The following is an 11,697-nucleotide window of genomic DNA, read 5'->3' as shown; positions in this document are numbered from 1 at the left end:
CACCTGGCCGCCCCTAAGCAATTGGGGTTAAGTAACTTGCTCAAGGTGACACGGCCAGGTGTTTCTGGGTAGGTGCTAAGTGTCTGAGCCCAGGATTCGATCCCCAGGTCATCCCGACGCTGGAGCCGGTGCTCTTACTCGCTGAGCCACCTGGCTGCCCCTGATCATCATTTCTTATAGCACAATGGATTCCATCACAATAATATACCACAATTTGTTCAGCCATTCCCCAATTGATGGGCATCTCCTCAATTTCCAATTCTCTGCCACCACAGAAAGAACTGCTATAAATATTTTTGTACAAATAGGTCTTTTTCCCTTTAAAAAATTCTATTTTGGATACAAACTTAATAGTGACATCAGTGGATTAAAGGGTATGCACAGTTTAATAGCTGGGCTTCCAACTTTGCAAGGAGCTCCCAAGACACTGCTCTGCTGCCAATCACATGGTTCTTTCCAACTCCAGCCCAAGCCAAAGGGCACGAGGGCTCATTCTTAGCCAAAAACATTTACTTTATTGACTTGTTTGAAAGGTAACAGTAATTGCCTAGAACAGCTCCCTTTGATTAGCTTGAACAGGCTGGAGCCCAGGTGCCCCTGCCTGCCTGTCTACCTAATGTTACCTTTCTTTATCTTTAGCATAGCATAGTCTAAACACCTTCCTCAGTCCCTATCACCTTGGACTGGAGACTGTATTTTTAGCCCTTAAGCATAGCCCATGCTCTGTATTTAGACATCTGGCTCAAAGACTAACATTTGCTCAGTGAGCAGAAGAAACACTCAGAGAATACCATTTCAAGGTTACAGACAGTGTCCCTTTTCTTTATTTCCCTCTCTATTCAATATCATATAAACAACAGCCACTGACTGGCTTTCAAGATTCAGAATCAGGATCATGGGGAACTTGGATGAGAGAAGGAGCGATTAAATGGAGAAGTGAGCTCTGGCAGGCCATTGTTTGGAGGAAGCTGAACTGAATCCATTTTGTTTCTGTTTTAAGAGAACTGTACATTTTCAAATGTGGTTTTCAATCCTTGAGAGTCAAACAAATTGGAAAAAAAACTAAAACAAGATCAGAAAGAGACTATAGCCAGCTCATTTTTAATATTGGAAAATATTATTTATATAAATATAAAAAACCCTGCAACCTTTCAGAGGCTTTATCTCCTGTCCTTTTAGGGGACAAGTCATTTGATGCCTATCAGCCTTGGCTTTCTCATCTATGAAATGGGGATAATAATAGCACTTACCTTGTGGGATTGTTGTGGAGATTAAATGAGATAACATATGTTAAATACATTGCAAACCTTATATATAACCATAGAAATGGCAACATTATCATTACTGATAATGAATATTTGAAGTATGATATTCAATAGGAATCAAATATAGTGATGGTAGAATGAGCTAGAGACAATCCCATTGTGTTTTAGCATGAAACCAAGGTTTTGTAACTACATCTGAGATCCCCTCTGGATTAACAGCCTGGTGTGGGATAGAAAAGGAATCTGGGAACCCTACATTTGAATTGCACCTCTCATACTTTGTAGCCATGGATTAGTCAGCCAACCTCTGTGAACCTTTTTTTCCTCATCTGTAAAATTAGGAGAATGGCATTGACAGCATCCATCGCTACAGTTCAAACGAGATGGTATTTGTATGTTACCCATTTTAAAGGGCTTTGTACTTATCAGTCTTTATCATTGCATGCCTGGTTTAGGCAATACCTTCCCCCTCCCACATTATATCTTCACCCTTTAGGAATCATGCTTTGAAAGATTTGTGTGAGTCCAGAAAAATATAGTCACAAAGAATGATAGACTATTAGGCTGTTAGATATAGAAAGGACTATGTACAATCCAAACTTTTCATTGAAGACCTGAGGAACTGAGGTTCTTGAGAAACTGAGGAACTTTGCAAAGTCAACAATAAGTCAATCAGTAAACATTTTCAACAGCTTCCTATGCACCAGGCACTGCTAAGCAATGGGCACACAGAGATTAGCAAAGCTAGTTCCTGTCCTCAAGGAGTCAATACTCTATTGGGGAGATGATGGGCAAACAACTATGTACATACAAAATATGAAGGGGAAATGGGAGAGATGTTCTCCAGACATTTCAGCTGAGACTTGAGGAGAAAGAAGTGAGCAAGGAATATTCCAGGAGGCATGAGGAGCAGCCAATAGAAATCCCAGCTGGAATACTCGTGCAAGGAGCCTGAAGGTCAGTGTCGCAGACCATGAGAAAAGAAGGTGCAAGACAACTGGAAAGGTAGGAAGCTGACTGGCTGCTAAGGCATAGGCATAAAGTAATGAGAGATGATATAGGGGGTGAGCGGCTGGAGAACACATGGGATCATGTGTGAGAGGGGAGAGGTTTGCCAGAGAAGGGCCCCATTTTACTGTAAGATTGGGATGAAGGAAGAGATAGTAGGAGAGGGCATCTGAGTGATTTGAGATGCAGAGGTGAGAAAAAGATTTAAGTAATGACTCCAATTCAATGCAACGATCATTAACCATTTATTTACTGCTATTTGAAGAAACACCAGACTGGGCATCAGGGATAAAAAGAGAAAAATGAGAACAGTGCCTGGCCTCAAGCAGTTTCCAGTTTACTGAATGTGGATCCCAGTTATGAAGGTTCCTTTAATTTTTAAAAAAATTTTGACAATTTATATACCTGAAGACAAGACTTTGAAATATTATCTATCAAATCTAATAAAAATATAGGACTTGGTTGTTTTAAATGTTTCATTTGTATATTCATGGAAATTATGATTGGTTTTGTTTGAGGTTTTCCTCTGTTATTCATTTTCCAATTAAATCCTCTGAAAGGTAAAAAGGATTTGGATTTTACACATACATCCTTACTTTACATTGGTACTTTTTGCTTCTTGGTGGCAAGGATCTTATCTTATTCATGTTTTTTTATTCTGCCTTGGTCCAAAGACTTTACTTATAATGGCCCCAACTCATTGTCTTATTGATGTAGGTGACTCTAGGCCTTAAAACTTCCTCTAACGGTATATGATTATTCTTCATTTCCAATTTCTTTTTTTTTTTGTCCTGGGTGCCCTGTCTAAGAATGCCTGGCTTCCTTCAAGACTCATTTCATATCCCATGTGCTGGCCATGTGCCCAGCTGATGTTTTATCCTCTAAATTATAACTGTAATGATTTTATCTTCTTTGTATCTTGTCTATATCTCTATGCCTATACATTGCATTCGCCATTAGAATATAAGCCCTTGGAGGCAGGGACTGTTTTCACTTTTTGTGTGTGAATGACCTCATGCTTCTCACCAAGTCTGAAAGCTCTGGTTGGTGATTGATTGATTGTTCTTCAGTTTAAAGTCTGAGAGCTGCCTGTGGCACCAAAAGATTAAATGATTTGCTCAGAGTCACACAAAATTATTCTGAGCAAGGACTCAAAACTTAGTCTTCTAGATTCAGAGGTTGGATCCCTATCCATTGTGCTATGCTTCCTCTCATAACAGAAGCTCTGCTTTTGTTGTTAAATAACTGGATTAAATTGAACTGACTGTTTGGTGAGGGTGGAAGGGATACAGGGAAAACTGCTTTTAAAAGCACTGCATGGGAATGTCCATTTCCTTGTCTAAAAACAGGTTAAAGAAACTTTCTCACTAACTTAATAATAGTAATTTTAAAAAATGACTTGCTTCACTGCATTTCTAAAAAGCAATTAAAATGAGAATATAGGGAATCTGGCATTTTTGAAGGGATTTTACACATCTGTTCATTTGGGCTCTAGATTTCTTGAATTCATTTTCAATTACATTTTAAATGTAATGTTCATGTTTAAACAAAAACAACTTTAATTCTGCCCACTGGCCTATATATACCCAACGTGAAACATTCCTCCTTTTGCCTACCAAACTGAATTGTGTCCAGCATTGGAAATGACAACAGAAGTGGGGAGCTGTCCGCAGCTGAAGCTGGTGTAGATAAGATGGGCAACCTTGCTCAGCTCTCAATGTTTGACCTCAAGGGCAGAAGTCTTGTCTCTCTGAGTTGACAAATGAGTCAAACTCATGAAATACGATTTTTGAATGAATGTGACCCCTTTTGAATGCCCAATAGCTTAAGCTTTTCCCACCTTAGACCGGCTACTTATTTCACTCTTTTTGCCTTGGTACTCCCATGTTGCAGATCCATATTTCTGTGCTTCGGACATGCCTCCTTCTTGTGGTTACCATCCTGCTTTTTGCTGGGTGATAATTAATTCTGTTATTTTATTACCCTTTGTTTCCATCTTGTCCCTCCCAACCAGAATTGCAGCAGAGCTGATACCTGCCCAAACCAGGCCTTCTTACCAAAATCCCAGTCTGCCCTGGGGAATACTCTTAGTCTCATCTGGACCTCCTTCCTTACAGTGACTGAGATTTAAATTGTTATATCTGAAGCTTCGCCTCACACAAGGCACTGGTAAACATAATAAAAGGAGAGGAGTGTTAAAGTGACTGAGGAAAGACAGGCAAACAAACATCGTGAATTGGGTTAGCCATTCTGAAAAACTATTTGAAATTCTTCTACAAAGGTGGCAAAAAAAAATCATACCCTTTGACTATCACTAGTGATCCTATCACTAAGCTTATTATACCCAGAGGAGTTCAATGAGAAAAAGGTACCATCAACACCAATTTTTTTTATATTGGCACTTTCTGTGGTAGCAAAGAATTGGAAACAAAGTAGATACCCTTGAATTCGGAAATAGCTAAATGAGTTATGGTACATGAATGTAATGAAATATTAAATCCTTGTAAGATATAATGACTATGAAGAATAAGGAAGTGTGGGAAGATTCTGTGAATTGATGAAGAGTAAAGTAAGCAGAATCAGGAAAACAACATACAGAGTGACTAGAGTAATGGGAAGAAAAACAATAAAACTGAAGACTGTTCTGCAATAATAACTAATCTTGGCCCAAAAGAAGTCATAAGACACAAGGCACTTCTCCCTTCTTTGCAAAGGTGGGGGACTAGGGGCAGGGAATGCTGCTTAAAGTGTCAAACTTGATTGAAGTATGGGTTCATTTTATTGAACTGGATTTTTCCCCCTCTTCCCTTTTTTACTCATTTTTTATAAGATAGTCTTGTTATGTAGAGGGAAGGGAAGAAATATATTTAGAGATAAAAAGATAAAAACAAAGATAGCAATAAACATTTAAGTTAAAAATAAATAATGTATGTCGTGTAGAACCTTTGAGATGTGCCACTGTGGGATAGTGAGCTAGACTTCACAGTGGATATTGAGGCAGACACAGTAAGAAAGCATCTTCCCAATTTCCTAGTTGGGTGTGTGTGTTCCCAGGGTGCTGATTTCTTTAAGTAATTGAATAAAGTAGAAATCATTGGGAAAGAGAACATCAAAAAACTCTCAAAATAGTTATCCATATTTTTCTCAGTTTATTTGGTATTTTAAAATGTTATATAAGCTGCCAAATTAAGCTGAATAAATATGGGTTTTCATCTTGCAGATGAGACATATAGCAATGCCATTTTTTCATGGTTATATTGGATTCTTGTGTTTTTTTTAATCACTTTTTTCTCTCCAAAAAGAAAAAAAGGCAGATCCACTTCAGCATGGTGGAGTGGAAGGGACAGTGCAGCTGGAATTAGGCCAGGGCCTGAATCCTACCCCTGAGATTTGCTGGATGGCCTCACACAAATCGCCACTCCATTGAGCCTCTATAGAATGGGGGTCCCACTCCATTGAGCCTCTATAGAATGGGGGTCCCACTCCATTGAGCCTCTATAGAATGGGGGTCCCACTCCATTGAACCTCTATAGAATGGGGGTCGCGTCTTTACCTCACAGGGTAGTTGTGATGTTCAAATGAGATAATGTATGGAAAGCTCTCTGATAGCTTTGAGGCCTTATAGAAATACTGCTACTGTTATCTCATTCTTATTCTTTATCTTAAAGTAGTAATGAAAATTAATTTAAGGTTTTGAAGACTATTTTATGCCTGCCAAGGATCTTCTCGTTATTCTCATTTGTGTGATAGACGAAATATCAAGAAAATTGACAATCATTGATTTGCCCAGGGTCATACATCTAGGAAATGTCTGAAGCCAGCTTTGACTTCATGTCTTTCTGACTCCAGTCCCCACAGGCTGTGCGTGGTGGCGCCCCCTAGCTGCTTCTCTAGATTCTGACCCAGATCTCTCTCACTCCTTATGTGATAAATTGGATGAGAATTTTAGCACTCTGTCCTTAAAGGAAGGGTGTCTCCCTTGTCAGAATGACAATGCTATTACTCCTCAGTCAGCTTCCCTTTGGTAAAGCTTGTCCTTACAAAACTGCAGCTGTTTCCACCTGTCCCTTAATGGTGTATAAGAATTTATTCCCACATTTGAACAGACATGTTTCTTGAAGCCTGAAGAGTCCAATTCTTGTCAGTGTGGTCATTTAGTGTAGGAGGCACTCTTGCTTTGCTCTTCCAGACTGAGGGACAGAATTCTAGGGGGACCCTGAGGAGTTGGGGTATCATTCTCTAATGCTGTCAACATAAGCCTCCATTCCAGTATTTTCCTTCTGCTGTTAGCTGCCAGTGACTATCATCTCCATTTAACAATTAAAGTTGATTAGCTTTGACAAAGGGATATTTATTTGGAAAATATAGCAGGAACAAAACTATAACCATTCATTCCCTTGTGCTTGCCTTCCCTCATACTGCTTTGGGGGGAACAAATTCACATAGACCATCTTGGAGTGTGGGGAGGATGGACTCAGATTTAACACAGTGTTTACATGGCCTACTTCCACCAAGTTTACATCCACCTGTGGCATCACTGCTGGACTAGCTCTTGTCCAGCTATCACTGGGCTGAATCTGAAAGTCTCACTCCTTGAGACCTCAAAGCCAAACCGGGGACCTACTTCCCATTTCCCTTCTCTTTCATTGAAAGATCTTTTTACTTTGTTGAGAAAATTAAAGCCATATGTGAACTTCCTTTTCTCCTGTTCTCTCTTTTTAAATGTTATTTTATTTTTAATGATGAGATAAAACAAGCATTTTCATAGCATAGTATAATAAAAAATAATTGCACATGAAACTGCAGATCTATTATGTACAACTTGCTATTCCTTTTAAAAGTATCATGTAAATTTCTTTTTTCCTCTTTTTCTCTTCCCTCCATCCCACCCTAGAGATGACTACCATTAGACACACACACACACACACACACACACACACAACGTGTGTGTGTGTATAAAATCATTCCATACATTTATTTATCCATTCTTTCGCTGGATGCAAATAGCATCTTCATATGTCCTTTGTAGTTAATTTGGGTATTTATAATAGTTGAAATAACTTGTTCAAAGTCATTCTTAAAACAATATTGTTGTTACTGTATACAATGTTCTCTTGGTTCTGCTCATTTCACTCTTCATTATTTTGTGGAAGTCTTTCCAAGTTTTTCTAAGATCGCTGAGCTCATCATTTCTTACAGCACAGTAGTATTCCATCACAATCATATAGCACAACTTGTTCAGTCATTCCCCAATTGATGGGCATCTCTTTCTCTTTACCTCAAAACTCCTTGACATCATATTGTACTTATCTCCTTTCCCTCCCAAGACCAACCTGTCTGCATGTGTGCTATATGCCATGCCCCTCCCCATTCTAGCAAATTACAACCTTAACTACCCTCCCTCCTCTTCAACCCCTTTTTATATACTACTTCCATCACTACCATCTTCAAACGTGATAAAGTCCTTCCTATCCTAAGGAAAACTGAAAAAAAAAAACCTTTCACTAGAATTGAGCATCCACTCAAGTTTCTGTTGTGTATTGTTCTCTGTCTCAGTCAAATGCTCATTGCTTCCACTTCCTTTTGTCTCATTCACGTCTTAAGCCTTTAATACCTGGCTTCCAGTTTCATCATTTGAGCTGAAACTGTTCTCCAAAGTTAGCAATGATCTTTTTTATTGCCAGCCCTTGACTGATAACAGTTATCTCACATCACTAGTTACCTAATGCACACTTCAAAGAAGACATTCTGGGGACACCCCAAATTCAAACTGACCCATAGTGAATTCATTATCTTTCTTTCTCTCAAGACCCTATACATTTCCAAAGTCCTAATTCCTACAAAGTCACCACCACTCTGTCAGTTTCCCAGGATCTTAATCTAAGCTTTATCCTTCTTAACTCCTCACTCTACTCCACCTCAGATATCCATTTATTTGTCAAATTTTGCCATTTATTCCTTCACAAAATCTCTTATATCCAACTCTTTCTCTTCACTAATAGCTACCAACCAAGTTCAGACTGTCTCAAGGTCTTGCCTAGATTATATTGGCAGCCTCATATTCGATCTCCTTTTCTCTTGACTCCTATTCACTCTACACACTACTACAATAGTAATTTTCCTTAGGTGAAGATCTGATCATGTCATTCTCCTGTTCAACCCTGGTGCTTTTTTATTGACTCCAGGATAAAACAGAAACTTTGTTTAGCTTCTAAAGCTCTACCCAACCTAATATCTTTCCAGCCTTATTGGACATTATTCCTCCTTATTCACTCTGTTCTTCCCATGCTGCATCTCTCATCTACATGCCTGTGCCTGGAATGTCCTCCATGACTCTCATGTAGTCCCTTCACACTTTCAACACATAGAATCTCTCTTCCTTTATGGTGCAGATCAAATTATGATATTCTGCATGAAACCATCCCTGATCTCCTACCTGCCAGTGCATTAATTTATATTTATTTTTCTTATATCTGTCCTGTATATACTCATATGGACTAGTCATCCTAATTAAAATCTAAACTCCTTATGAGTCAAAATTAATTATTTGCCCTCCTATTCCCAGCACTGAGTACTGTGCCTCATACACAAGAGGCACATAATCACTGCTTAGTATTTGATCAGGTATTCAGTAAATGCTACTGTTCAGTTGTTTCAATCGTGTCCAACTCTTTGTGCCTCCATTTGGATACTGGAGTGGCCATTGTTAGTAAGTTATAGCATCAAATACAAGGTACTGTGGGCTCTCTGTTTTTACTTTTCTTTTAAAAAATCTTTGTATCTTTTTTGGTGAATTTCCCTGTCAATTCTTACTGTTCAAATGAAGACACATTAGCATGCTGTGGAATTAGTTAATGTCATGCTCACTTCAGGCTCTGTTTTAGCTCTAAGATGAAACCTTGCCATTCTTCCCTCAGAGAGATTGGTGCTATTTCTAAAGTTGTTTAGAAAGCATTTTTAATGTAAAATATTGTCAGTTCTGTGGAACATACTCTGCGTTCCTAAAAGAATAACCCAAACATCTGTTTTTTCTTCACTAGAGTCAAAAGATTTAATTACTGCTCACCCTCCTAAACTCATAATTCTCTCACCCCCATGATTTTTCAGAGGTTGTCCCTTGTGGTTCTGAGGTATTCTCTCTTCACCTTAGCTTCTTAGCAACTTTAGTTGTCTTCAGGGTTTTTCTCAGGTACCACTTCCCATGTATCCCCTCTTTATCTCCAAGTTGCTAGTCCCCTTCCCCCATTAGTTGGTATTTACTTTGTCTATATTTTGTATTGTTTTTATCTGTACATTTTACATCCTCTCATTGAATGCCTGTTCCTTCAGTGCAGGGCATGGTTTTTAATTAAGGCGGTGTTTAGTTTTCATTCTTGGCTTTGTATCTCCATGTGTGGAGAGGCAGTGTGGTCAGTAGAGACCTGGGCTCAGAACATGGAAGATCTGGGCTTTAAAGGCAAACTCTGTGACTGGGAGTGAGGGTCTTAACTTCATAGTGCTCTAGGCAACTTTCTAGGACTAAAAGTTGCAGGACATACACTGGTCCTGTGGATGAAGGGAGTGTCCTCACTGAGAGTTCCTCACACCTATAAGATCACAGCTCCAACAATAACAAAAGAGATTAAAAATAAAAACAAAAACAATTCTAATGCTTAGCACACAACCTTTCACACAGGGATTGCTTAATAAATATTTATTGAATTAGACGAGTCACACATTCCCCAAAGTGAGATCTTTTGATTTTGCAAAGTTGAGCTAATAGGATTGAAAATGCATTTCCTCTTTGGTCAGCAAATAATATGACAGGAGAAGAGAGAGATTCCCTCTGAAATGCTGTCCTAGCATTATGCCCCCCCCCAAGATGGGGGTGGGGGGCAGTGCAGCACAACAGAGCATAGAATCAATTCTCCCCAAATTACCATCCCTATGAAATTCCCTCCATGAACTTTTCAATGGTTCATTTTCCTAAGTTGTAAAACTCACTGGTGCTTGCAGTGTGTGTGAGTCTATTTTAAATGGCCTCATCTTCTACTGAATTTTCAAGATGTTTGATTGTGTTCCAGGGCATAGGATTTGGGTTTTATTGTTCACAGATCTCTGTTTATGGGGTCAGCCTCCGAAAGATTCTAGCAGAAACTTCAGACTTTTTTTTTAATGATGCTCTAGGAATTGAAATGATCTAATAAAAATTAAGTGAATCATGTTTTAATGAATATTTGTAGGCAATATTTTGGAGTTTCATTTCTTTTTAAGATTATGAGCTTGAACATTACTTCTAATTATGATTAGAAGACCTTTGAGTCATATGACTTGGGTTCAAGTCCCAGCCCTACCAATTTCTTAGCTGGGTCACCTTATATAAATAGTCAATTGATAAACATTTACTAAGCATCTCCTATGGGCAAGGTTCACAGCAGAACACTAGGGACACACATTCAAGGTTTCTTCATATGTTAAGTGAGGAGATTGGATTAGAGGACCTTAAAGGCCCCTTGGAGCTTTCATTCATGATCACACAAACTATAAAGCCTGATATTTATATAGTATTCAAATTTACAATGCATCACCGTCCATTATTAACTCATTTAACATTCCCAGTGCCCTTGAGCCACCCCTTCTTCCATGTAACTCACTTCTGTGTTCTCCCTGGATGGTGTAGACACCATTTAAGTTGGCTGCAACTGACCTTCAGAACCTTCCCAAGAACTGTCTCAGTACCACGCAGGCCAAAAGCACAATATTAGCCTACATCGAACATCACTAAGTCATATATTCCATTCCCAAAAGCAATAGCCTCAAATAATCTTTGCCATGTTAACTTTAAGAGGAATCTTTGGGGAATCTCATTGATTGCCTTCATTTTGCTATAGTTTTCAATATGGAAGGGACTAAAGAGGCCATCTTCTCCAACCCCCTCATGTTACAGAAAGGGAAACTGAGGTGCACAGACATAAAGTGATTGGCCCAGGCTGTTCTAATGGATAGAACAATCCAACTAGAGTCATGAGTTTCTGAGTTAAAATGGTGTGACCTTGGCCAAGTCACTTCTCAAAGCCTCAAGTACCTCATCCATACAATTAATAAACTCAGTAGATAATTATGGACATCAAGTTGGGTAGTGGAAAAAAGGCACTCTGAGCACCTTAAAAATTACTTAAATATCAGTTATTGTTGGTAGCAGCATTAGCAGCAACAACTAACTATGCTATCTGGCACATAGTAGGCTTTTAATAAATGTTTCTTAATTGACTGGCAGTGACAGCAGCAGTGAATACCAGACACTATTAGACGTCTAAATGGAATTTGAGGCAATGTGGCATGAATAATGACTGACAGAGAGCAGAGAAAGCCTGGGTTCCCTTCTGATCTCTGAAAAAAAGTAGTTGAGTGGCCACTGGCCAATGAGTTTACCTCTCTCCTCTCT

General features: G+C 38.9%; 1 protein-coding gene across 8 annotated transcripts in view; it reads left to right on the top strand.

Moving 5' to 3' along the window:
• Window positions 1-11,697, top strand: part of HDAC9 (histone deacetylase 9) — a 534,753-nt gene that overhangs the window by 170,631 nt on the left and 352,425 nt on the right. The gene's annotated exons all lie outside the window — the stretch shown is intronic.

This window comes from Petaurus breviceps, unplaced genomic scaffold (assembly GCF_028583685.1).
Source record: "Petaurus breviceps papuanus isolate PSGF00001 unplaced genomic scaffold, PetGlider_PUasm1.0 218, whole genome shotgun sequence".
NCBI lineage: Eukaryota > Metazoa > Chordata > Mammalia > Diprotodontia > Petauridae > Petaurus > Petaurus breviceps.
This window is presented reverse-complemented; position numbering and strand designations above follow the sequence as displayed.